At 50.1% G+C, this 25,666-nt stretch overlaps 1 long non-coding RNA gene across 1 annotated transcript; it reads left to right on the top strand.

Moving 5' to 3' along the window:
* The first annotated feature begins 7,232 nt into the window (after positions 1–7,232).
* On the top strand, positions 7,233–22,446 carry LOC142420789 (uncharacterized). The gene is made up of 4 exons (XR_012778796.1): positions 7,233–7,340; positions 17,648–17,830; positions 19,917–20,369; positions 22,270–22,446. It is a non-coding gene; the product is annotated as an uncharacterized LOC142420789 (long non-coding RNA).
* Positions 22,447–25,666: the final 3,220 nt, after the last annotated feature.

Here is a 25,666-nt window from a genome sequence, read left to right as displayed (position 1 = left end):
GGCTTGTCTTTAGTCGTCTGACTTTCTGAGGTGCAGAAAACTCTGCATGGTCTCCTTTGAGTCCAGGAACATTTCTCCCTCTTCCAATAGTGTCTGCTCCCTGCGTGCTCTCATGGTGCAGATGTCCTAGCACCTCCTGCCACATCTGCTGAGCCTAGCCAGCTCTGAATTCCCTGTGTTAGTGTGGACAGAACTTCAATGAAGATTTGTCTGTGAGGATGGTGGGGAAGGATGCTTCATCCCTGCAGCATACTCACAATTGGCGACACACGGTCTGCTGCAAAATGTTCCTGGTTCCCAAAGGGAGAGACTAGAGAGGCTCCAGGAAAAAAGGTCTAGACTTCTTTGAGGTACCTGTGCATGGAGGGGAGGGGAAGGGGCTTTCATGGGCCTTCAGTGAGGTTCAGTAGCTCTCCCTTGTGCTTGTTGTGCATGCAGGATGTCTGCTTCCCCCAGGCGATCCTGCTTTCCCAGATCCATCATTCAAGAAGGGCAAGGAGGGTCTGGGGAGCTACAGGCTGGTCAGCTTCACCTCCTGGAGGACGTTTTAAGGCACATAAAGGACAAGAAATGTCTGGGAACAGCCAGCAGGGATTTACCAAGTGTGCCTGACCAACTCAATTACCTCCTATGATGTGATGTCTGGCTGTATGGAAAAAGGGGGAGCAGTGGATATTGTTTGTATTGATTTTTAGCAAGGCTTCTGACGTCACGAAGTATCCTTATAGCCATACCGGCTAGGTATGGACAGGCTGAATGTAGGGAAAGGTGGGTGGAAATTTGTCTAGCTGTTGTGTTTAAGGAATACTACTCAACACTGCTCCTTCTGTCAGTCCCAGTGTGGGTACCTGTAAGCCACCCGCTGATGCTGTCATTCTGTCTTTCCAAGAAAGGACTTATGCTCTTTGTGTGAGGGCTGCCTTCGCCAAACAGCTCTGACTCAACAGCATCCATGCCAGCCTGCTGGGAGCCCCTTTAAGAGGCCCAGCCCTGCCTCAGGTACCTCTTCTCCATGGCTCTTCTCAGAGCTGGTGGTGGCTCTTTGCTAAGGATGCTTGGACATCCCACCTCCAGGCCATGCCCAGCTCCTCCAGGTAGTGAGCTCCAGCCCTTTATTTCCTCTGTGGGCTTTTCCCTCTCCCCATAAGCAATGGTGCATCTCCCCAGAGTCTGTGTTGTTTCTGTCAAGGGTATCCAGACTGACTCACTCATGGGTGCAGCTCCCCAGAAAACCATGGCAGAGCAGCCTGCGGTGTACTTGATGTCTGTTCCTGCTGTCTGGAGAGCCCAGGAGCACCCTTGGCTGTCTTAGCACCACAGCCTGGCTTCTCATTGATGCCTCTGCTAGATGATGGAAGGAGGATGACTGGAAGCAGGGAAGAGCTAGAGGAAGAGGCCCTCCAGGAGTGTGCAGAAGATCCAGGGGCTGCGGTAACTCAAGGTGACCAAGGTGTTGCTGTGAATGCATTTGCACTGTGCCAAGCTGTCTGTGCAAATAAGGGCCTCTCATGTTGGGAGGGAGAAGCCCTGAGGTGTTTGGCGGACAGTGAGCCAGCAGTGAAGAGGCTGCACAGTTTTCTGCTGTGCAAAGAGTTATGTAATCTCTGAATAATAACAGAGCTGCTAAATATGACTTCTCAGGGTTGAACGCAAAAAAATAACAAAGCAATCATCCTGGCAGGCACAACAGGAGCTGGAGGGAAGCAAAGTGCTGTGAAGGAAGGATCTTCTTGGTGACTCGAGCTCTTGTCTTCCCCACCAGTGGTCAGAGGCAAAGCTGTGTTGAGAATCTGTGAGCTGCAACCTTCCCCGATGGCCAGAGCTCGTGTCAGGCCTCTGGTCTGTCTCCACTTTGCTGTGCTTTAGGGAGGGACTTGCAAACTGTTACCACCAAACTGCTGTTGGAAAGCGGAGCTCAGCAATGGCCCTGTCCTGCTTGCAGTGTGTGCAATGGGGTGGGAGGCAAATGAGGGTCTGCAAGGCACCAGGGCTATTGTGAGGATGGAAAAGAGGCAAGCCAAGGGGACTGGTGCTTCTTGTGGTATACTCCTCTAGGACACAGCGAGCATTTTTTTGTCAAATGCGTAATATATAAAAGCATGACTCCTCCCTGAGAAGAACCTGCTAAAGACCTCTGTGGGTGTGCAACTCTTGCCCGACGAGGAGGTAAACACAACCTTCCTGCTTCCAACTTGCTGAGCCACCAGTCCCTGACACCCTGGCTGCATCCCCTGTCCCTGGAGGTACATACGCAGTCTGCCTCCTCTGCCAGGACACAGCTCAGCACTCTCCCTTCTACCCTGGGGGAAAACTCGTCTGTCTCCCTGCAGATATGGAGGCCAAATGCCTGCTCTAGTGAGTTAAACAGTGTGAAGGGATTGTCACTGGATGGCCATCATCTCTAGATGGGGCTGGTTCAGGCCAAATCATGCTCTCCCAAACTGTTCCTGGATGAGCATGGGGAGGTTTTGCTGGACAGGGACTGTGCTCAGGAGCAATTTGTGTGTTGAGCTACTTGTGGAGGTTGAAGAGAGTTTGATAGCCTGGCTATGGGCTGGGTGATGCCAGCTGACATCAGTGCTGGAGAACAGTCCTGGATGCATTTAATTTACTAGTACAAAGAGGCATCCTGGCTGGACAAGCTGTAAAGCTGGGCTGGTGAAGGGCTTGGTGCCAGGTGTGGGAACGGTGCCTGCTGCACGGGGCAAGGTGTGTTCACAGCCACAGGACTCATGGGAGAAGTGTGCGGACATCGCAGGCTCCTTAGATACAGACTCCTCCATATGGAGGCGGGCAGCTGACGGACTCACAGCGATGGTTTGTGCACAGGGATGCACAAAGGGGTAAGCTCTTGTCATGTATGTGGCTTCAAGCATTTGTGTCCCCTAGGACACAAGTCCAGTGTCCTTGGCTGTGCCTGATGGGAGCACACAATCTCATGCTTGGCTCAGCTCCGGGTCCGAACGTGCCATGGAGATGCTGCCTGGAGAGCGCTGCTGTCTCCAAGCTGAGTACAGACAAGCAGGGGACCAGTTCAGTCCAGAGACGGCCCGTAAGCTCAGCTTTGCTGGCTCGAGGGCAGCAGTCCTGGTGCTTGGCTGTTTCTCTGCAATGGGCTGAAGCCATGTGTGCTTCTCCCCAGTTCCGGGAAGAGGATGGTGCCTTTGCAGCTGTTTGTTCTTGGGAACTGACAGTCCCAGGAAAGCTGCCAAATCTCTGGCTGATGGATGAGCCCCTCTCAGAGCCTGAAAACCTTTCAGACAAACAGAGTGGAGCTCTTTAGGGAGCTGCATGTGGGGATAATTCAGAGTGAGGGGGCAGAATTGAAAATGGGAGCACTGTAAAGGGTGGTGACAAAAATGCCTCTTCACGTGCATGGGATTCCCCAAAGCTGTGGGGAAGAGAGTCTGGGAAACTGGAATTACTGGCCTGAGACAGAGAGAATATGAAAGGAGTTAAGACAGCGAAGATGTGAGCTCCTGACATGACGGGGAAGCAATGTGCCTTAAGAACAATCATTGAAATGAGCAAATTTGGAATGAAGAGAATGAAATGATTTCTGTCACAGCTGGAGATCTGGGGAACTCCTGGCCACAGCGTGCCATGAAACGAAGTGGCTTGGGAGTTAAACATCATCTTCTCTGGCACTGTTTGTGGGTCAGTACTTCCAGCAAACCCTTCTCAGTTGAAAGTTGCCTTAAAGGGAAGCCAAATTACCCCAGGGCCTGTGTGGATTGGCTTTTCTTGGATATCACGCTTATAGAGAGAGCAACAGGAGAGCAGAAAACAAATGGCAAAATCAGATTGCAAAGGCTGCTGGCCAAGATTACCAAATGCAGGCAAGTCAATCTCTGCCTCATAGTGCTCACATGTGGGTCTCTTGTGGTCCTCGGAAATGTTTCCTGACCATCTCTAGCCAGCAGCAAAGCAGGCAGTTCTTGGTGACCTGTTGGTCTCTCAATCAGGCTGATGCTCTGGTGTATTATCCCACGTGTGTGCTCTGTCAGTTATCCCATGCACAGGCAAGTGTCACCGTCCAGCACTGCTGAACCAAGCGATATCCGTCCAGGAATGGGAGGACAAGCTGCGCAAGCCATTAGAAAGCATGTTGAGGGCTCTAGTGCAAGGCACAGGGGCTCTTCCAAGCCTTCTGGGCTGCAGACTCCTGCAGACAAAGGAGATACCTGCCATTTTTGAAAGTCTGGGTATCACATGTGGGATATTTTTGGCTTTTATCCAGATGCTAGGGCTGAGCCCTTTGCTGTAGCCAACAGAGTGGTCCACAGGCTACAGGCAGGTCAGGCTGCTTAGCACAGGGAATTTTCCTTAGTCTCTACATTAAGTTTGCTGACAGTTTACTGGGGGAGCAGTACAGCATGGCTTTCCCTCGGTGTCCTTAACTGTGCTGCTACTTTATGCCACCAGGCAGTCAGCCTGCATCTGGTTGCACGTCCCTGTGAGGTCCTCCTCCACCAAAGTCTTTGTGCTATCAAACAGTGCTGATGAGAGGCCTGCTCTCCAGCTGCAGCTTCCGTCTTTTACTTCCCCTCTAGTGGTCCCCGCAGGGTGGGGAGCAGCCCGGCATGATGTCCTGCAGATGATTGGCCCAGGTTAGCTCTCCACATGCTCAGCCAGCTGGCATGCAAACTGCTTAGCTGGGCTGATGTTCCCTTGCTTGCTCTGCTAAGTAGCGTCTGGAGCGGCTCTGGGAAATTAAAGCCTTAACAGAAGCTGTGGTGGCAGGTCCTGCCTGAACACACGTGTTTTCATCCTTCCTCAATGATTCTTGACTCAGGTGGTGTTCCTGGGGGGCGACGGGAGCGATTTCCTCCTGGTTCTTATGGGGGACACCTGTGGGTCTGCTGGGAGCCTCTGCAGAGCCCCCCTTTGCAGATCCCTGAGCCCGCCAGCATGAATCACTCAGCTGGCCCCACCAGGCCAGGCCAGGCTCCCCAGGCTGCTCCTGGGGAGCAGCAGCAGGGGAACAGCAGGGAAGGAGGCAGAGCAATCTGTTGCTCAGTGCAAGTACAGGGCCAGATCCGGGAGCACACAGCCAGGGGGTGGCTGGAACAGGCAGATGGAAACTGGAGTGCAGTGCTGGGTGGTGCGTGGGCTGGCAGAGACCCAGGGCTCAGGGAGCCTCCATGCTGGGGCTTCACACCTGCCTGATGCATCTCCAGGCAGCAAATCACGCCTGCTTGCCTGAGCAGTGTTGCATGCATCCTGGGTTTTCTTGAGGACCATAATTGCACTAATGAAATGGCTGTAAAGAGCAGGACACAAACGTGTCTCTTCTGTCATTTATGCCCTGATGGCTTCAGAGCTGGTGCCCACGTTGGAAGGACAAGTGGGAGGGCTGTGCAGCTGACCTGGCTGGGGAGTGCAGAAGGGACACTGCTAATGGCACCAGGAGGTCTTTGGGTTGGGCCCATGTGGGACTGGGGCCATGCCCCTTCCAGAGAAGAGTCTGAGTCACACAGGAGCCCAGTTCTGCTGTCAATCTGGTAGGCAAACATGTACATCTACTGCAGCCCAGCAGAGTGAGCGCAGTGCCCCAGGCACAGCCAGGCCCTTGTGTACTGCCTGGCTAGGGCTGGCACACGCAGGCTGGGAGGGTGGGTGACTGCTTATGGGGCCGCTCCTGCTCCCAGGCAGGTCTTCTCAGCTTCAGAGCAATCTTAAAACTCCTCCAATTGCTCCTGTCTCTCCATGCTGTGCTAAAGTGTGACATATCCTTCTCTTTCAGGCAGCACCTCAGGATGAGATGAAGGCACAAGGGGAGCCTGCTCTTCCCCAGCTGTTGCAAAAGTTGCGGGATGGATTCAGCTCTTGTGTGTGGACAACAATACATAAGTGTGGATAGCAAACGTGTCTACATGAGACCTGAGCTCCCCTAGGACTTACTGGGGCTGGAGAGCAAATCACTCCCCAGGGTCTGAACTGTCCTCACTGGAGATATCTCCTTTTAGGTATCTACAAGGCAGGTGTCCACAACCTGGGGCTGAGCGGATGTGGACAGTCCCACACTGTGGCTGGGGGCAGGCATGGTTTTTGGCTGTGGGCCAACCTAGTGAGGTGTGAGAGCAAAGTGACTATAGGAACAAGGATAGGGTGGCAGCCCCTGGCAAGGAGCGAACTGTTCGTCCCAGCTGGTACTACCTGCGTGTCCCATCCCGACAGCGCTGCTGCAGGGCATGGGACGTGTCCTGGCATTGCTGGGCATAGGATACATCGTGCTCAGATACCCCTCCTTGCTCAGGACAGCACAGCAGCTTATAGGGATCACTGCCTGCTGATCATCAGTCAGGGGAGTACTTTTGTCCTCTGCAGGCACAAATTATAACCACCAGCCTGCTGTAGGCATGGGCCCAGAGTCAGAGGCTCCTGGGTCACAGCAGGGCAGGTGGCTTTTTACCTGGAAATGGTGCATTGGGTCAAAAACTGACAAGCAAAATGGCTCTCCAGCCCATGGAAATGGATGGAGGTGGTGGTGAAAGGGGACCTAATCTGACATCTAGCCAAAGATATGCGTTCAAGCTCTGTGCAGTGTGTTCCTCCTTGCTTGGCTTTTGCTGTGTGCTCCCCTTGGGATCCATCGGGGACACAAGGCTCGTTCTTGCTCCCTGGCAATACTCTTAAAATTTTTCAGAGCCCATGGCCTTGTGGGGCATGGACTATGGCTTGGGTACCTCAGCCCTAGCGTTTCCAGTTCTTGTTTGCATGCTTTCCTATTTAATGAATAGTTCTGCAGCTAATTACTGATGGGACTATTTATAGTAGCCTAGTTCTCCCTAACAGGTCTGTTTGCTGCTCCCTGCCTGCACACTCCTTTGACATAAATAGAGAGCCAGGGAGGTTGTAAAGCTGGAAGATACAGTGTGCAATAGGAAATACCAGGGAAGGGAATGAATCCTCCTCGCCCCAGGGTCCTTCTGTCCTCTGCTATGTTACACCCTCTCTTGCAGACTCAGCCAAGCCTGTTATGGGAGGAGGAGTGACTCTCGGAGCCATGCCAGACCTGACCATGCCTTGCTATGGGACAAAATCACTGGAGAGATGATCAGCTTGGGGCCTTAGTGTGGCTGGAAGAGGAGTCTGGACCATTGCCAGCAGTGAAACCGAGAGCTCCAGGGATGCATGTGAGTCTGTAGTAACGAGACCTGAGTGGAATGTAGGGAAGTCTGTGTGGGTTGGAGAAAGGAGGCGAGTGGATGAGCTGCATGAGAGGGCGGCACACCTCCGGACATGCAGTGTGAGCGGTGTTGCTGGAGACCCAGGTAATCTCACCTCCGAGGGAGCTCTGTAGCAGCAGGGGACCGAAGCTGAGGATAGGGGCAATGGTGAGTGTTTCTGCAATCACTTTGCATTTCTCTGGCAGTTAAAGCAGCAGCATTTCCTCGTGTTGCCCCTGCTTAGCCAGGGGCTGGCTCCCATCACTTGTACAGCCCTTTTGCTATCAAACTGGAATCCAGAGCTGCACTGTGGCTCTGCTCCAGGGTGTCTAAGGAGAGATGGGAGCTTTGGTTTCCAAAGTTTTCCTGGTTTTGTAAACAACCAGAAGGAAATACTTGACTTAGTGTGGGGGTTAGTTGAGGACACTGTGGATGCTACTAGTCTGCGTGGATTCCAAAAGCAGCTGGACAAATTAATGGATGAAAAATGCATCAAGGGCCATTAAACCTGAAGATACCATCTCAGGCTTAGGAAATCCCTGAGCCACAGGTCACTGGGGAATGAGAAAGCATGCCAGGGATGCTTTCCCTGTTCTTACAGCCTTCCCTTGCTGTCTGCTGTTGGATATGGTAATAGGCAGACCAGAGATGCCTGTTTTTAAATTCTCCGAGTCAGTTACCCCATGAGCCACCGCTGCTTCAAAACCAGAATTTTGTCTCTGTAGGAGCCCCTGTCGTGCTCAGTTCACTTCTAGCCTGCTTCTTCCACTGTTGCTGTGAACCTCCTTCCCCTCTATCAGATTAAAACCAGGAATGAGCCTGAGTGTTTGAGAGAAGAGAGCATGTTATCTGGGCTTGTCTGGACACACAGATCTGCATTTTCAGATGGCCTCTGACAAGGGACACAAATTTCAACAGACTGGGTGGGTTTCCAGAGAGTTTGCCTCTGTTCCCACTGCCTGCTGCAAGTCGATCCCTTGTGCACCACAGTTGGAGACTTATACCCCACTTCGCTGGAGGTGGGCAACCAAAATTATTGACCCCATTTGAAAATGGGAAAGTTATTAAAGGAAGCGTGACTCAAACGATGTGCTTTAAGATGTTCTAGGATGTTCCTCCTTACCATGTTTAAAGAGCTGGAATAGCAGATTTGTTTCATCCCTGAAGAAGGTGCTTGTTTCTGAAGTTATTTCCACAAATTAAGAGCACATGATGCTCTATCAGTAATGATAATTAAGTGTTCTCATATCGAATTGCAAACTTAGCTGTTCCATGCAACGACTTGTAGGAGAAGGAATTACAGAGCACAGTAAAAGTTAGTGGCTCTGGCTCATTAGTGACAGAAGATTAAATAGTGAATGTACTTGAAGCATTTGGTACTGTTTCCTGAAAGACAAATCATTAGTGTAATCTGGTTCAGCTTGAAAATAACGCCAGGCCTGGTTGAGGTCTGTCTGCGGGCTGCAAACCCATGTGCAATGAGCTGGAGCTGTGCGGAAAACTGTGTGGGGACAAAGCTCGTTGCAGCTCAGGAAAGTGAGAGCAGAGCAGGATGGTGTCGGCTGGTGGATGTCCCTGAGCAGGGGTCCCTGCACCGAAGGTGATGGGAGGGAGAGTCCTGGAAATCTTCCTCAGGCAAACAGCTCGCTGCTGCCTGCAGGAGCTGCAGGTTAACCAGATTTGCTCAGATCGCGGTTTCCCAGCTTGCCCTGAGCGCACAGAGTTTTTGCCTCTCCACCTCCCCTGGGCTGGGAACGATGCCTCCAGATGCCAAGAGTCAAGAAGATTACTGCTGAAAGGTAAATGCTGTTGGTCTTGGGGCAGCCAGTGCTGAGAATAAGGCTGTCCAAACAATGATGAAAGCAAATCTCTCTTCACCCCCAAAATGGCACAGCTTTTGAAACTTGACTCTGGGTTTGATGCTCAGGTCTGTGGTTGCTGAAGATTGGGCTGGACAGAGCCCTGGGGAAAAAGTGCTGCTCTTCACACTGCTCTGGTTTCTGAACACGGGCTCTACACCAATCCGGTGTCGACAAGATAGCAGCCAGATCATTAAGGAGCTATGCCGGTGTAACCTGCCTCTCTCCAGTTGTCCTGCATGTTTCTTCCTTGTTCCATATTCCCATGCCAAATTTTTAAAAGCTCTGCAAAGATGGGGTGATGTTTGCAAGGCCATTATCATTAGCACTGGAGTAAATGAGCAGGCGGAAGCTGTAAGAGTTGCCAGAGAGAAGCGCGGTGGTGCAGGGACTGTGCAGCCTCGTTGGACTGGACAGCAGTCCAAGTGACTGAATCGCTTTGGCACGGGCTGCCACAACCCTGAGACCAGTCCTGGAGCCAGGCATTTGTTACATGCACAGCAGTGGATCCCCAGTTTGCCACTGCTGCCCCTTTCCCCCGCTTTTACCTCCAGACCCTGGGCATCCACCATGGTCGGGGTCTGGATGGCACTGAACTGGGCAACCTCTTTGCCCCCTCTTCGGGGTTGAGCCATCCATACTGTGCTGGGTCTGACTGCAGGGAAAACAGCTCAGTTCTGAGAAAAAGCTGCAAGAAACTTTTGCTAGGTAGCTTTCTCCCCGTGCACCCATTGGACCTGCATTTAAGCTCAAGCCCTTGCCCTTGGTCCTTGACTGAGCTACACAACAGGTTTGCCTGTGTCTAGCCCCATACGTGGCCAGTCCTGACCCTAATCTGCTTGGTTTGCCCTTCTTGCTTGGGCTGTTACGGGAGCATGCCCCTTGCTAGTCCCTCACTTGCCTTGTCCTCACCCTTGGCTCCCGGCTCACCTTCTGTTGCGGAGCCACCCCGCTCTGCCTGCCTGCAGCCCATGTCATGCAGGCTCAACCGCCGCAGCCCAGCCCAGGAGATGACTGTGCAGCTCTGCTCTGGACCTCTGGGTGTGCAAAGCATCAGATGAGCTCACACAGACTTTTGAGACAATTGTCTATTCTGTGAGTCGTTTCCCCCCACCCCTACCATGGCACATCCTCTGAGGCAAGGAGAAGCATGGGCTTATGAGTGCCCCTCGAGGGGTGGTGGGCTGGAAGTGACCAGGACAGTGGTGGGGAGGGAAGCAGGGCTGGGGTGAGCGTGGCAGGATGAGAGAGGGACATGTTTCCCCCATGTTTCTGGTGCTTCCCTTTGAGCAGAGGGATGCTGCACCAGGTAGCTGTGAGCTCACCGCATCCCTTCCCCCTGGCTCCGGCCCAGTCCCTGCTCCTCCATCATCTCTAATTCCCCTGCCTGGCTGCAGGCAATCTGCAGTATTTCTGCTGGATGTGTGCAGGGCCAGTGGCTGGGCTTGTGCCAGCAGCCTCACCCTGCTCAGACCAGACAGCATCAAGGCTCTGCACCATCATTTAAGTCAGGGTCTGATGAGAATGTGACTCAGTTGGCATCAGAGCTGCAGCATCAGGCAGAGCCATACAGATGAGGGTGACTGCAGCTCCACTGGCTCCAAGGTGTGATGCTGGGGTGGGATGGGAACATTGCCCTCCCCTGCTGTTCCCAGGAGCCTGTGGAAAGGACTGTGATTTGTCCTGCAGTGATAAAGCATTGCATCTTTTCTGTGTGTCCAGGGAAAGGCTGAGGATAATCTCCTGCTCTGTGCAGCTCCTCTTGGCCTGACATCTCTCGCAGCCATTTGCTCTGCAGCGCTTGCGGTGTGGCAGCAGGAAAGAGGGACCAAACACTACCTGTTCATCTCCTGATATAGATAAACAGATATCCAAGGCTCCTGCTATGGGCTGGGACATTGCAGCTAGCCTGGTCTGTGCCACCCACACCATGGACTGTCAGCACAGCTCTGAGCGGTGTTTCTAACTGGTGAAATCTCTTTTCGGGTAAGGAAGGGCATGCTCCCCGGGATGAGCTTGCTCTGCTGCTCTATCCTCTCATTGAGCAACGTCTCAAGTACTGCCCTGCTTTTCCGCGGCTGTCGAGGGAACAGCTCAGGGCAGTCTTGTCTTGTCTCCAGACTCCTGCATGTGCTGTTCTAGTTAGATACAGATTCACTGAAATCAGCTCTGTGACGACAGAATTTGCTCTGGATTCAAGTCCCAGCTTGGTTTCAGGACAAGCCTTGGGTTCATAACTGACCTCGTGCCCTAGCTGCTGTGCAAAGAAAACTGAAGGCCGCAAACCTGCAGAGCACCCCAGTGCACTTCAGCTCACCCCATAGTCTGGGCAACCTCTGCCAGGATGCACAGGCCCCTGGGGCCTCGCTTGCACCAGGCAACACTGCTGGAGAGGGGCTGGTGCTTCTGGAGGCGTCATCGCCTACGTCCAGACTGCCTGCAGGATGAGAGAGGGAGAGACACCAGTGGAGAAGCAGCAGGGCACAAGATGAAGCTGTGATGGCATCCAGCTGTGCTTACCCTGCTGCTGCCCAACACCCAGTGCTGCTCTGCTCCACTGGAGCCTTGCTCCCCATGTCTGTCCACTTTGGATGGGAAATGAAATGGGTTTACATGATGAACGTTACCACATTATCAAATCATCCCAGCCTAAAATTAGCCCTTAATGCAGGAAGGGGAAGGGCTTTGCAACATGGAGCTGAATCAATAACAGCTTTTCTCCATCTTGCCATACCTCCCTGTGGCTGTCCTCAGCAGCAGGAGTGACACACTGTGCCTGCGCTCCCCTTTGTTTAAGCAATGTCAGTATTTGGCTGATGATGTTGAAGCTGAGATCGATACTTACCAGGTTTTATAGTCTCTCATATGCCACGGAAAAGAATGCCATTCCTTCTGTCCAGAAACAGACAGAAACACTTGATGGTGAAGGAGAGGAGAGAAAATATAGTGCTGGATCAGGTGATAATAAACTAATGATAATCATGAGATGCTGTAAGGGAACAAGAAGAGGTGCAGGCTCTGGCTCAATTCAGTACCCCTCTTGCTTTCTGGGCTCTGTTGTCCCAGCACTTTGAACAACGAAGTAGGATGGGGCTGAGGAAATAATCTTCCCGCAGCCTTGCTGCCCGTTTAACTCTCAGCTGGCTGGGCGTTGCTTGGTGTGTTCATGAATCCTCATCAAAGATTTATGCCCCTCTTCAGAAGTGCTCTCCTTAAGCAACTCTTATTAACACAAGAGGTAAAGCCCTTCAAGGATTGCAAGCTTTCTCCTATAAGCAGGAGAGGAATTATTGCTGTAGCCTGCAAAGAAATGAATCCTGCAATGCCAGTGCTGGGACAGGGCTCCCTCCCGTGCAGTCCTGGCTCCTGTCTGAGGGAACTCTGGCTTCTCCCACCACTGGCATGAGGTCTTCAGGGCAGGGAAGACACACCAGAGCCTTGCATTACAGGAGGGAGACGAATGAAATATTAAATGGAGAAAGATAAGCAGATGGTGATGGTGGGGAGGAGACCCCAGTCTGAAATCACCAGCTCAGCCATAGAACAGCTCGTTGGGCCAGAGGGTGCAATCCTTTCCCAGGTCTCCCCTACCAAGACTGAGTCTGGAGCTAGCAAAGGAAATAGACGCTAATGGCTGGAGAAGTGCCAAGCCCTGATTCATGGTGCCCTCACCTGCCCTGCAGCCATCATTTGAAGCACAGAGGTTTGCTATTTGTAATGAAATGCAACATGTACAGGAGGGTTTTCTCATCTTCTTCCTTCTTTGCTTCCTCCCTGCAGAGGTTTGTGAGGTTCAGCCAGGATGTCCTGGAGACAGACGCAAGGCTTCCTGCATCCTTTCTGATAGGTAGCAATCACAGGGGGCGGGAGGGGCAGCTAAGCAGGCAGGTCACCAGTGCCCGTGGGGTTGGGAAGCACAGCATTGCCAGGCAGGGCTGTCTGGGGTTCTTGCCAGCATGCTTGGGAATGTATGTTGGATATCATGTCTGTCCTTAGCTGTGTGTGCCCTGCGCAAGCAGCTCTGATTTAGTCCCGTCCAATTCACTCCTGTACAAGACGTATGTAAATGCACGGTCTGTGCTATTTAAATGGTGGGAAGAGGGAAAGTCTCTTTGAATATTTACATTAGAGACTATGAAATTTAATCAGCAATATTAACAAGTGAGGAACCCTGCTGAGATTCGCAGTGAATAAAAAGGTTTTGACAGAGAAAATGAATAACCTGACAGTAGCCGAGAGGGAAGCTAGAGTAAAATTGCTTCAAAGGCAGTTAGTCCAAAGTGATGCCGCAGAGAGCTCTTCCTTTACGGTGCCTTTAAACGAAAGACTCCTGGGAATAGTCATACCTGGTTTCACAGTCCTGACTCCCCTGTAGGAAGAGTGCACGTGTGGAGGTGTGTACTGTGTGTACGTGCCGTGTCCTGGGCATGTAGAGTGCCTCAGCCCCGTGGCTTGGATGCCAGTGTGTGTTGCTGGATGCTGTACTTCAGCTCTGCACCGCAGGTGTCAGGATTTTCAGAGCGGTGTAGCATGTCACTGTACCACTTGCTGCTGCGGTTGACTTTCTCCACGCACGCTGTGTGCTTTGGGTGTGCATGGGGTATTTGTAGGTGCAATTTTTCATGAGCCATGTGGAGGATGAAGAGTGTGTGTGGCTGAAGTATTGGACAACTGGACATTATGGTGTGGAGCAGGGTGCATTGCCTGCAGACCTAAGCCTGCTGTTAGCTTTGAGGTGGGCAGCTGTGCATGGGTTGGGAGTTGTTGACTTCTGGTATGCTTTTGCTATGGTGAAACAGTACATAAGGCTGGACTGTGCCGGCGTATGTGAGTAACAGAGAGACTAGGGCCCATGGTGCAAACATCAGAGGGTTGATGTTGTCTGCCACAGCCATGGTTTCAACAGCAAAGGTACTAACCTCCTGGGGAAGCATGCAGATTTTCAGGTGCGTGTTGTTCATTACTGCCAGTGCTTGGGGGAACAACACAGCACCTGTATAGTCTATGCTCCCAGGTCTATGTGGAATTAATTTTCCTAGGTGCTTTCCAAGGGTAGCCACAGAAAGCCCTTAAGGTTACAAAACAGCTGATGTAGGTTGACATGCTGGAGATGCAGACATCTCCAAACTCATCCGAATGGAGCTGCCTCCTGGCTAGAAGATCTCTCTTTGTGCAACTACCAGGACAGGTACATAATAGCTCCTGACATCTCCATTTAGTCAGGGAATTGCATCCTGTGCAAGCGACCAAGCAGAAATTTTCATCTCAGATCTGGCAAGATGGAACCTGAGCTCAAGCTTTCCCTGTGCGCAATGACCAGTGTAGGGAAGAATCACCCTTCTTTACTGATGCTCATCCCATTCTCAGTGTCTCCGTAAAATGTTTCTGCTTCAGCAGAACAGCAGGTTTGCTTGAATTTTCACAGCATCGACACCGCCATGATGATGTTTTTACCCTTGTGCAGGATATGCACTTGCTCTGCATGTCAGGAGCAGGATCTCAGAGTATCTCAGCAGCGACAGCATAATCCAGGAGTACCAAATTGGCTTCTTCTCCAAGAAGTGAACCATGGGCTTCACCTTAACCCTGGAGATGCTTATTAACAAATATGTAAAAGAATAAAAATTGTGCAGAATGCTTGTCTGCTTCATAGACTTTTAAATAGCCTGTAACTCAATCTACTACTCAGAGCTGAACGTTAAATGGCTACAAATGGAACTGGTGGGAAAACACGACCTCATTAAATCTGTGCACCATCCATCACAGGCTGGATGCAAACAAACCACATGCAGATAGGACTTCAAGCAAAAAAAAAAAAAAAGGAATAACAGAGAGATGCAGTCTCAGCCTAGCAAAGGTCATCATCTCTGGTACATCAATTACTCCCTATCCCTACTGGAGCAGTCTGACTCAACTACATGGGATTCTTGGGTCAGCCTGGAAAAACCAAAAATGATGATATTTTAGAAAAAGCCCCAAACCAACCAAAACAGTAAATTTTTTATTATAGAGGCAGAGAGATTAAACATATCCTAAATTATACATACATGGGGTTCATTACAAACACATCAGGGAGCTTTGGGCTGACTATAAAAACATTACAAGGGAAAGCTTTGCAAGTTTGTATGCAGTAAAGAAACCACCGGATAGATAAAAAACCAAGTAAAACTGTTGCTAAAACTACTCAGTGGTAGAACTCTACTCCTTCTCCTATTTGGGACTGAAGGCTGATGTCCAACTTTAGCAGCAGCCAGACTGAGCGAACTAAAACCTGAGAGAAACATTGCCTATACCAGCCTGTGAGAAGTCCCTTTCTGGGCTCAGAGACACTGGGGTTGAGTAAAAGCTCAGTAGTTCAAATTCCTCCGTCCCTCCTCGTGTTGAATTCAGCCAGCAAAGCAAACAGCTCTGTATAAAAGGATGAAAAATCTTTGATATACTAAAATGCAGTTAAAACAGGGCACTGGAAAAGGCAGTCCCACAGTGCCACAACACTGAACTGTCTCAGATATCTGCCTAGATCTGGCTAGCAGACACTGAGTCACCACGACTTGCAAAACTAAAGCAGATCACCAAATACAGAATTAGATTGGATTTAACATGAAGATGTATCTTTCTTATGCTCTTTCTATATGGTTTTACTATTTTGTGTAATCTGGTGCAATTTCATGTCTGGGCACTCATTTAGCAAAAGGTTAATACCTACAGGCAACGATTATTTGTTACATCCCAAACAATACACACAATTTCTGCATGGATGTAACTGAGGATCAGGAATACAGGTGAGACACTCAGACCCTTGGAAAGGCTGAATGTATTAAAAGCCTGATAAAGATATCAGTAAGCAAATCCCGAATAGCTGAGAGCTGTGTTCAGCAACCATAGAGGATATCTCTGCAGAAAGACATAATTACCAGCTTTGGGGCAGAAAGGTGGAGTCAGGAGAGCTTCATAGCATGGAGCATCCTACTGCTGAGCCAGCAGAGGATGCTGCAGAGGTTCATCCATGAACCTTTGCTGGGTGAGGGTCATAAATACCTTTGACACTGGCTTGTGTGGTTGGCTGCTTTTTTTTTGACATTGCCATGCCAGTAACTAAGCTGAATAATGTGCATCTCCCTGCTCATGTGTTACTGTTACAGGAAGAAGTTTCTTCGTGACTCATTCCCATTTTATTCCTCTGACTGCTCGTGAAAAATACAGCAGATACGTGCAGAGAGGTGAAGGCTCTTGCATTTTGCATTGGAGGAGGGATTCATCTTGCTAAGAGTAGGCAACGTAAATGTAGATGCCTTAAATTTCCTTCAGAATTGGGAGCTCTGCAGAGACATTCAGTTTGCAGGTGAGGAAACCTAATCACTCACCCAGCTGAGGCTGTCTGTGTGTTTGCTGGGTGTCCGAACACTCTACTGCAGTCAATGGAGACATAGTCAATGCAGCTGCTGGGGTCTGGAGAGTGATTCAGCCCAACAAATGCAATGTCTGGTTTGGCCTGACCTGATTTTTGTCCACTGGTGAGGGGTGAGGATTCAGGGCCTGACTGAGTTTCATTAGCTAAGGCATTTAAAGCCATTTGAAATAATCGAGGGTATCCAAGACATCCCCAAGGTCATTATGGACAGGACTTCCCAGAGACCTTCTGGACAGGCTGCTGGAGGGAGGTAGCACTGCTCACAGTGCCAGACACTAGACAGACATGTCTTCTTTTGCACCTAGGTTACATGCAATGCTCCCTCTTCTGCACTGTCTTGGGCCTTGACTCAGTTGTGCAGTCTGCTAAGTGGAAGGCTCTGGAGTCTGCAGCTGATGCCCACCCCTTGTCAATATTATGAATAGACCTTGGGGTGTGATTTGTTCATAGTAACGTTGATGTCTGGCGCTCAGCTGCTCACACTAAAGCTTTTGGTGCTGAGATGCTCTGGAGTATCCTGCCTGGCCTGCAGTGATCTCGGGAGGCGTACAGTGCATCTCCTGTGGTATCGCAGAACTTCTAACAAAAGCCCAACTGGGCTGTTACTACACTGGCCTCAGGTGATATTTATGCCTGGCCCTGAACGCAGTGTGTTCTGCCGAAACCCTGGTAGCAGAGCAATAACCACAACCACCTGCCTCGTTGACTTGAATCTCATGCTTCAGAGCCCATTAGAAATTCTGGAGAACGTGGACTTGTGGCACTGCAACAGCATCAGCAACAAACTGTGTCCAAAATGAAAAAAGGGGGTTTATTTCAAAGTTCATGCTCCAAGCTGGTGGAACGTGCTCTGCCATGGTACATCTGAACTTGAGATACTGTAAAAGATAAGGATTGATTCCTTCTCCGAGTGTGTCGGTCAATCACAACTGCCACCAAACCTCTGAAGTGGGGCACACCATCTCTTTCTGCTTTCCCAGTGGCAGCTCCCACCCTTGGGTGGGAGTCAATCCATCCAGAAAGGGTTTTTTCTCTCTTTTTGGTGGTTTCCCTTGCCACTTGAAAGAGGCTGGATTAGTATGAGCTGCATGTTGCCCTGGTCCACAGGATCAGTAAATTCTCCCCTTAAACCCCAGAGCTAATGAGTTAGTAATTCCTCCTCATGAGTCACTTTTTGGATCCTGTTTCCCTTCTCTTTTCTGAAGCTGCTTTCTAAAGGACTTGGCCAACCGCAGAAAATCCACCAAACCTGATGTCTGACCCCATTCAGATCACACACTGGAGCGGACACGGGACTGACGTGAGTGTGCATCGCCCCGAGAGTGCGCTGGTTACCATGCCCTCTGAGCAGTGCCTGGGGCCTTGGCTTCATTGCATTAGCAATCCAGGTCAGTTGTAAAGTGAATGCTGATTCCGCTGCCCTATAAAACATCTGAGTATGTGTGGGCATGCGTGTGTGTGCCTGGGAGTGATCCTGCTGCACAGAGTGTCGTCCACACTTTTTTTCTCCAATGTGTTAAACACTGTCTCGTTTCCTAATAGCCTGGAGCCTCAGGTCAACAGACGCTACTCATCTGCTCCCCTCCCTGCTTTTCATGAGGTTCCCCAAGAGCGTTGCAAACAGATGCCAAGGTGCAAAGTCTATTAACAGAGGATCACGCAAGGAGAACTGAGACATACAGTTTGACTATTTATGACTCTTTCTTTTGCTGAGGTCAAGCGCTTCTTGAATGGATGTTGTGTAGTGCACCAACATACACACACACACATACCCCTCCACAAGCTCCTACTATCGTGGTGCGGTGGCAGTAAGGGGGTGGGGATACACATGATGGTTGCATGGGGAAGAGGTCAATGCATGGTCCATGTAGGCTCCAGTTCTCACTGTGAACCTTCTTCCTGCACAGACTTCCTTCTAGCACGACGTGTCACTAATATAATGATTTAAGCCCAGGGCTGTAGAAAGGACAAAGGATTTCCATGGGGAGCATCCCTGTCTCTGATCTGGGAACCCAGAGTGGCTGGCTAAACAGTGCTGTTTGGCCTCAAAAATGTATCAGGGGCTGCATGTAGCCACTTGACATTGTCCCTTTTGGAAGCCTCTGCTGAGAGTGACAGCTTGACAGTTCTGTGAAGCAGCCGTCTGTCTGGAGGAATGAGGGGAGATTATTTGTTTATTTATTTCTACCACGAATAACAGGAATACGAGCACTGGCACAGACTCAGTCCCACGTGGAAGCAGTTAACTTGGCAGTCTCAGCGGAGGAAAGCCAGGTATTGTAATAGGTATTCCTGTTCTGCATTTTAAAAGCAGCGGGAAGATGTTTCCTGATAACAGAGATAATGAAATACTTTCTCCTCCTCAAGTAAGGAGGCAGGATGTGAAGTGGCAATTGCTGAAGATGAACTTCTCTAACCGGCCCCCTCTACAGCACTAGTAAAAAGATCAGCTGGGGAGTTCTCCCAACAATTAATGCTGAACTGCTTTAAAGATCTGTCCCAGTCCATCTGCATTCCTGCACACTTCCAGTCCTCGCCTTCCTCGTACTCGTCAGCTGTTAGCAGTCTCTCTGGTGTATAGATGTGATTACATTTCTGTAACTAATTTGGCAGTATGTGTTCAAACTCTCAGTCTGCTGGAACGCTGAGAGCACCACTGTCCCACATTCACGTAGCAGCAGATGGCCCCGATTAATGGCCACCGTGGTGACACAGGCACCTCCACTCTGGTCTCAGCCCCAAGCAGTCCGAGCAGTTTTCCTTCTGGATGGTGGCATAGATCCAGGTATCCAGATGAACAGAGAGTTTAAGGTTCAGATACTTGCTGCCGTCAGCTCTCACCCCATTTCACACCACTACCAGGGAGAGCCGCTAATGCCTGTCTGTGGATGTGAAAGGGAAATGTGTTCACTGGGAAGTCCCCATGAGACTTGTGAAGATTGGGAAGGGATCCTTGTGACTCCATCTCACTCTTTTTCCTGGATCTCTTCCTCAGTGGCCTCTGCCTAGCACAGCACTGCCCAAATAGTGTGATAGAGCTGGGTCCTCCTGAAAACGCTGGGTGACCATGGGTGTCCATGGAGCTGTTCGGTGAGGGCAGCAGCCATCCTGGCACTCAGGATGAGCTGGCAGAGCAGCCATGCAGCTGTCTTTGGAGTCGTCATTTCAGCCCTGAAGGATCAATACCCAGTTTTCCTGCTGGTCTCCAAAATGGGGGATACCTTGCAGGCAGGGGCACTGCAGTGTTGATATGTTGCACAGTCCAGCAGGTGTGAAGCATTTTTAATTGGAAACAAGTAGGAAGGAGCCCTATAGGCTGCATGACGCATGTGGCAGGCTAAACTGCCTGCCTGGCTGTGATCTGTGAGTGGCAGGACAGTGCAGGAGCTTGGTGTCAGATTGGGGCTGCTGGTTTGCAGAGCGGGTTTGAAATTGTGTGTGGTAGTGATGCACTAATTTTATTTTCACATGCAGATCTAGCTGCAGCGTCAGAGTCCTGAGTGCACCGAAGCCTCTGCAACACCCTCACGCCCACCCCAGGGGCTTGGCTGCCTGGGTTCAAGGCGAGCTCTAATATGACACAGCTGTGTAACCTTGGGTCAGCTTGCTGGGAAAATAGATAAGCTGCGAGAAAGAGGTCCTGCCCTTTGCTGAGGAGCTGTAGTGAGGTTCAGATGCTTGTTCTTGGTCTGTGCCTGAGCTCTGCTGCAGGTATACCTGTGTCTGGCCATGCACCTTGCTGATCTTTGTTCTCTGACTTCTTGGACTGAGCTGGACTTGTCTGGAGATCCCTGGGCTGTGGCTGACCCTGGAAACCTGCTCCAGGTCTGCTGTGACCTTGTTAGGAATTGCACCCCCTGTCCATGAGGATGCTGTCCTGGTGGCCCCCTCTACCTGTTGGGGCAGCCTCTGTGGGCAGAAGGTCAGGTATGTCTTTCCCCATGGGTGGGTGTGAGGGTGGCTGACCTGCGAGCAGTGCCCTACCTGCATGGAAGGAGGTTGGGGAAGAGAGGCCGTGGGCTTCCTTCCTGCATTAGGTTTTCCTGGTCGAGCTTTGCGTGAACGTCCCTTAGCAACCAAATTGGTTCCTAAGTGTGCTTATATTCCAATTTCCTTCGCTAAAACTCTCCAGGAGAGGTCTGTTTCTGGCAGAGTGTATCTTATAGCCAGGTGACTGAGCTGGGCTCTTGTATCCCAACTGGAGATGTGTGTAGTGGGGCAAGGTCTCCAGGATGTGCCTCTGGGAGAGGAGGGAGCCAGCCCCTGTGAGGAGCCCCTTAAAATGCCCTGGTGCACGTGGCTGAGGTGTGCAGGACTGAACCCAATCTAGGGTACCTGAGGCCCTGAAGTGTGCAGGTAATCTCACGATGCAGTGGCCGAGTTGTGTCCAAGCAACGTTTGTGCTTGGAACACCTTGCTCAGGCAGGTCGCTGCAGTGTGTTCGTGTGCCTTGTGCCAACAGCCTTACAATAACTTTTCTGTACATGATGGCCTCTGAGGATTGCTCCTCTATAGGTAACACTCAGTCATCAATCAATGATGTCCTTTTAAAAACGTTAAAAGCCCCTGTGGTTTTGCTGCCTGGGGCAATAGCCTGTTTCCCTAAACAGCACGAATATTCTGTGTCATGGGGGATCTTTGAACTTTCTACACCGGGTCACTTAGTAAAAAAATAAACAACACCCCCCCCCCCCCCCCCCCCCCCCATGCCTGGATATGAGATAATTTGAACCCTGTGATTTGAGAAGTATGGAATTCCCCAGCCCAAAAGTGGTTTAGAAAATTTAAATGTATTTAGGCTTATCACCTCAACCTCTGAGAATATATTCAGCATGGCACAGAAATGGACAACTGTCATGATTCCTTGCAAGGCAATCCCAGGGCTGCCGTAACATTGTCACCTCTGTGATGCTGCACGACATTAACGTCTTACCGATGGTGCAAACTGCACTGACGCCGCAGCTTTTGTTATAGCCAAGGGGAAACAAGCCACAGCCATCTCACCAGTTGACCCCTGGCACCTTGCGCTTTCAGAGCAGTGCTGAGGTCAGGTTAGTGTTAAAGTTTTCTGAAACCCCAGGAGAGATTTTCACCAGCTTGAAGGAGGAAAAGGCTTTGGATTAAGCTCATCTAGTGTACCTGTGGGGAAGCACAAATGCCTCTAGGCACTGCATTTCTTATTTGTTTATCTGAGCCTTGCATTTACTCACTGTTATTTGTTTATGTAGGTGTAGCTGTGCCCAGAGGAAGTAGTCTTTGGAAAACTTGAGATGCTGACAGCTAATTATTTGTCCTTCATCAATAGGTAGACTGATTCCAAAATGATCCAATTTAATTAATGAATATACTGTGCTTTGCTAGGCATACAACAGAGAGCACTCGGGTGCTCGGAGAACTGCTTTTGGCCTCTCTTTCACCATTTCCCTCTCAAGGGACTCCCCAGCTTGGTGCTTTGTGCTTTGCTGAAGTTGTCCCAGAGTGCTCAGCCCTTCCAAGGTAGTGGTTTTTAACAGTTTCCACCAAGAAAAGCAGCTCTTCTTTCTCCTGGTTGCATTTTTTTTCCTGCCTGTGCTCTTCTGCTTTCTCCTGGTGGTGGCTGCTCTCTTGGTATCTGATGTGGTCTGGCTGGTGAAAACCTTTGGAGCAGGACCCCTGAATCGCTTGCTGCTGCTTGTGAGGACCCATCAGGACTTGAAAGACATGCCTGGCACAAGCAGCAGAGAGATGCATCAGTGTAAATCTGAACAGCTCCAGGGGGTGCTGTCACCAGGGGCCGTTTGAAATAAAATGCTCATCTACAGACAGGGATTTCTTCTGTGTTTTTCAGTTTTAGGGGTTGAGGAAATACAGCAAAGAGCCTTCAGTCTCCTCACCGGTACAGTTCGGCTTATCCAGGCCAGGAGACTGTTGCATTTTTATATACAGTGTTTTTCTGAATCAAATTGTACACTCATCAGAAAATGGACCTTGCTGTTTGATGTATGTTGAAAAGTGCCACGTATGTTTATTGTGCTGTATAAATAAAATATAATAATGTTGAGACTCAAGGACTCCCATGGAGTCATTCAGAAGAGAGGCACAGGGCCAGTGAATGAATTTGTTCAAGATTCAGAAAAGAGAAAGATTTTTCTTTTTTTAACAGAAAAAACAAGAGCGAGCCTTTCCTGCTGCAGAAACGGGTCCTGAGCTGCCAAAAGACTGGACTAAGCAATAAACTAGATCCTATGGTTGATGAATAGGAAGAGGTATGTACTGGATGGGATTTTTCTGCCTAAAAATGTGTCTCTATCTGTGTGGGTGGCCCAGGGCTGCTTTTGGAGTTGAGGGTGCAGTTTTATTTCTGCCTGAAGCTGACATGTGTATTGGGGGGGGGTGGGGGGAGAGGACTGGTTCACACTGGCCTCAGCCACTCAGTGAGCTGTTTCCAATTAGTGATGGTTTAAAGGTGTTGAGAGCTCAGCTGGTGTGTGTGTGTGTGTGTGTATGTGTTTTCATCCAAGAGCACAGGATCCCCTCATGCCATCTGGCCATCAACAGAGGGACGGAGACCATAAACAGTAGTGAGATGCTCTGGTGATCCTCCCACTCTGGCAATGGAAACAGTTTGACCATGCCCGAGCCTTCTGCCATGGGTGGCTGTGCCCTGTGATGGCACTGGTGACATGCTGGGAGGAAGAACAACTCCAGTTGCTCCAGCTGACCCTGCTTTGAGCAGCAGGGTTGGACTAGGTGATCTCCAGAAGTGCCCTGCCTTTCTCAACCCACCTCAACCTTGCTGGGTTTGTGTGTTACTGTAGGGATTAGAACAGAAACAGGTATCGGGGGTGGAGATACAGAGAGGAAGGGAGGGAATGAGCAGATGGCAGCTCTAACCCTTGTATGTGGAGCACACCTTCAGATGGAAGGTGAAGAGCTGCAGGCAGCATGCCAGGAAGGAGGTGGTCAGTGGTAACATGTAAAGCTCCCAGTGACCCTGCTATAGCAGAGAAAGCTGTCAAAGTCATGCCATTAAGGACCAGGCTTTCAATAGGGCACAGCATCTTTTGGGTGCCTGATGATGTCTTCTGAGAGTCTGACATCAGCAGTCTGTGCTGAAGCTTTGCATTTTCAGCACTGAGCTGTTTTCACACTTGGGCCCTAGCTGCCCTCTCACTTTAGATGAGCCCCTTTCTCCGGCTTAGATGCAGTAACAGTGAAATCTATGCCGATGGGGCATGTTAATGCAAAACTTCCCTGCCTGTTTGCACCTTTTCCTGGAGCAAATCCAAGGCTGCTGCAAACACAAAGGGATTCATCACTCTCCAGCTGTCTGCAGACAGCAAACCAAGAGCAATGTTTGACAGTGAGGAATAATTACCTTGCCAGCTTTGCTTTACCCACATTTCAAATTCAGAAGGGAGATTAAGCCACATTACCACTGGCTCAGGCAAGGACCCCATTGAGAAGAGCATCTAGTGCAGCTGGAAGCTCCCTCATGCTGGGCGAGATGTGCCTGTGGCAGCCTGGTGGAGGGAGGAGAGGCACTGCAAATGCCATCTCCCCCCACCCCCTGGGTGTCCTCTGCATCTGGTCCTTCCTCGCCAATTCGTTCCTGTCCAGGGGGGCTGGCTTTGGTTACAAATGGCCCTGTGATGCTTGAGATGCCCAACCGAAGTCTGGCATCGTGAATCCCGCCCAGCCTGAGGAACAGCATCCTGAAGTGAAGTCTGTGCCAATGTATTTTGCTCATCCTTCCCACCTCTTTAATTAAATTAGCTTGAACATGACGGGTTGCCTGACCCTTATTGGGTTAAATGAGCCAGTCTCCATGGCAACCTGCTTCTCAGAAGGTCTGACATCTTGCTGTCTCTCCTCCAAACCCTTCCGCATTCCTCGCGTCTGATCCCTCTTCGCACATGCTTTTTAAAGGCACAAAGTTAGGTTTGCATCTGGGCTGTGGGCTGCTATTTCCCAACGCTGCAGGAGCTGGACCACACTTCGGAGGCAGGCAGCTTTTCTCAGGCCGGTAGGATGACTTGAGAGCGCTAATCTTGCAGTGACCTCAGGGTCTGCTTCCTCCAAAGCTGCACGATGGTTTCCATTCAGATAATTTTTTGGTGTGGATCAAAACTTACAGAAAGTATTGCTCTGTGGTAATCCTCCTGGAGGGGGGGGAAAAAAAAAAGGCAAAACCCAAAGCCATTTAGAACTTTGAATAGGAACAGTCCACGTGTTTCCAGGTGTCATAAATAAACAGCATGATTTGTCTCTGAATGCACATGCCTTGGAGTTGAAATTTAAAGTGCTGACCCAGACCAAGCCAAGGGCGGAGACCATAAAATCTTACAGCATCACCAGACTGATAGGCATATGACGTGCCTGGAGATGCTGAGGCAAGACGGGACAGAAGACTTTACGCTTGCTTAGAGTGTAGACCTGTGCTTGTGCAAGAAGTCCCCTGCTTCATATCCTCTAGCAAATCCTTTTCTTGCACAAAAAAAGATGTTCTCTGGCCTTCTGCTTCTATGCTGTGAGGTTTGGGGCAGGTTTTTCCTTTTGGTGGCCAATCAATTCAAATGCTAGTAGCTAGCAAAATTTCCAAGTAGTGGAGACCAGAGCTCCTTCTTTTACATGTCCAATGTTGACTTTTCCAAAGAAAACAAATAAAAAGCTAAGAAATGCCATATTAGAAGAACAGCTTCCAGGCACTGTTGCCTCTGTAGGATTTAGCATGACAAGGAAAGGAGGCAATGCAAGGGGAAGGTTGGGAAGTTACTTGACTGCATGCACTATTTATGTACCTAGCAAAGAATGTGAGTGGAGGAATATTTAATATAACAGGCAGAGATGTACTAAGACTCAGGGATGAAAGATTTTAAGCAATTTCAGGCTCAAAATATGATTCAGACATTTAACAAGGAGGGGAATCTATCAGGAGAACATATCCTAAAGGAAGCAATACATGTGCTATCTTTTTGCATCTTTAAATTACATCTGGGAATGGAGTTCATTTAAGATTCATTTAAGCTATTTTAGATGCCTACTTTAGGATGACATGACCTGCACCCATTACCTCCACTGACAGTAAAGGGAGCTTTGGGTGCCTGGATGAAATGCAGGTGGCTGTATTTTAAGCATCTATAAACAGCCAATTGAATCACTCCCTGGGGTGTCTCTCTAAAATAACTGCTTCAGATGAACCATGATAAATGCCTGATTTAAGAGTGACTTGGGAAGCTTCTCTA

This window comes from Mycteria americana, chromosome 25, assembly GCF_035582795.1.
Source record: "Mycteria americana isolate JAX WOST 10 ecotype Jacksonville Zoo and Gardens chromosome 25, USCA_MyAme_1.0, whole genome shotgun sequence".
Taxonomy (NCBI): Eukaryota; Metazoa; Chordata; class Aves; order Ciconiiformes; family Ciconiidae; genus Mycteria; species Mycteria americana.
Note: the sequence above shows the minus strand (reverse complement) of the source record. Positions and strands in the feature narration are given on the sequence as shown.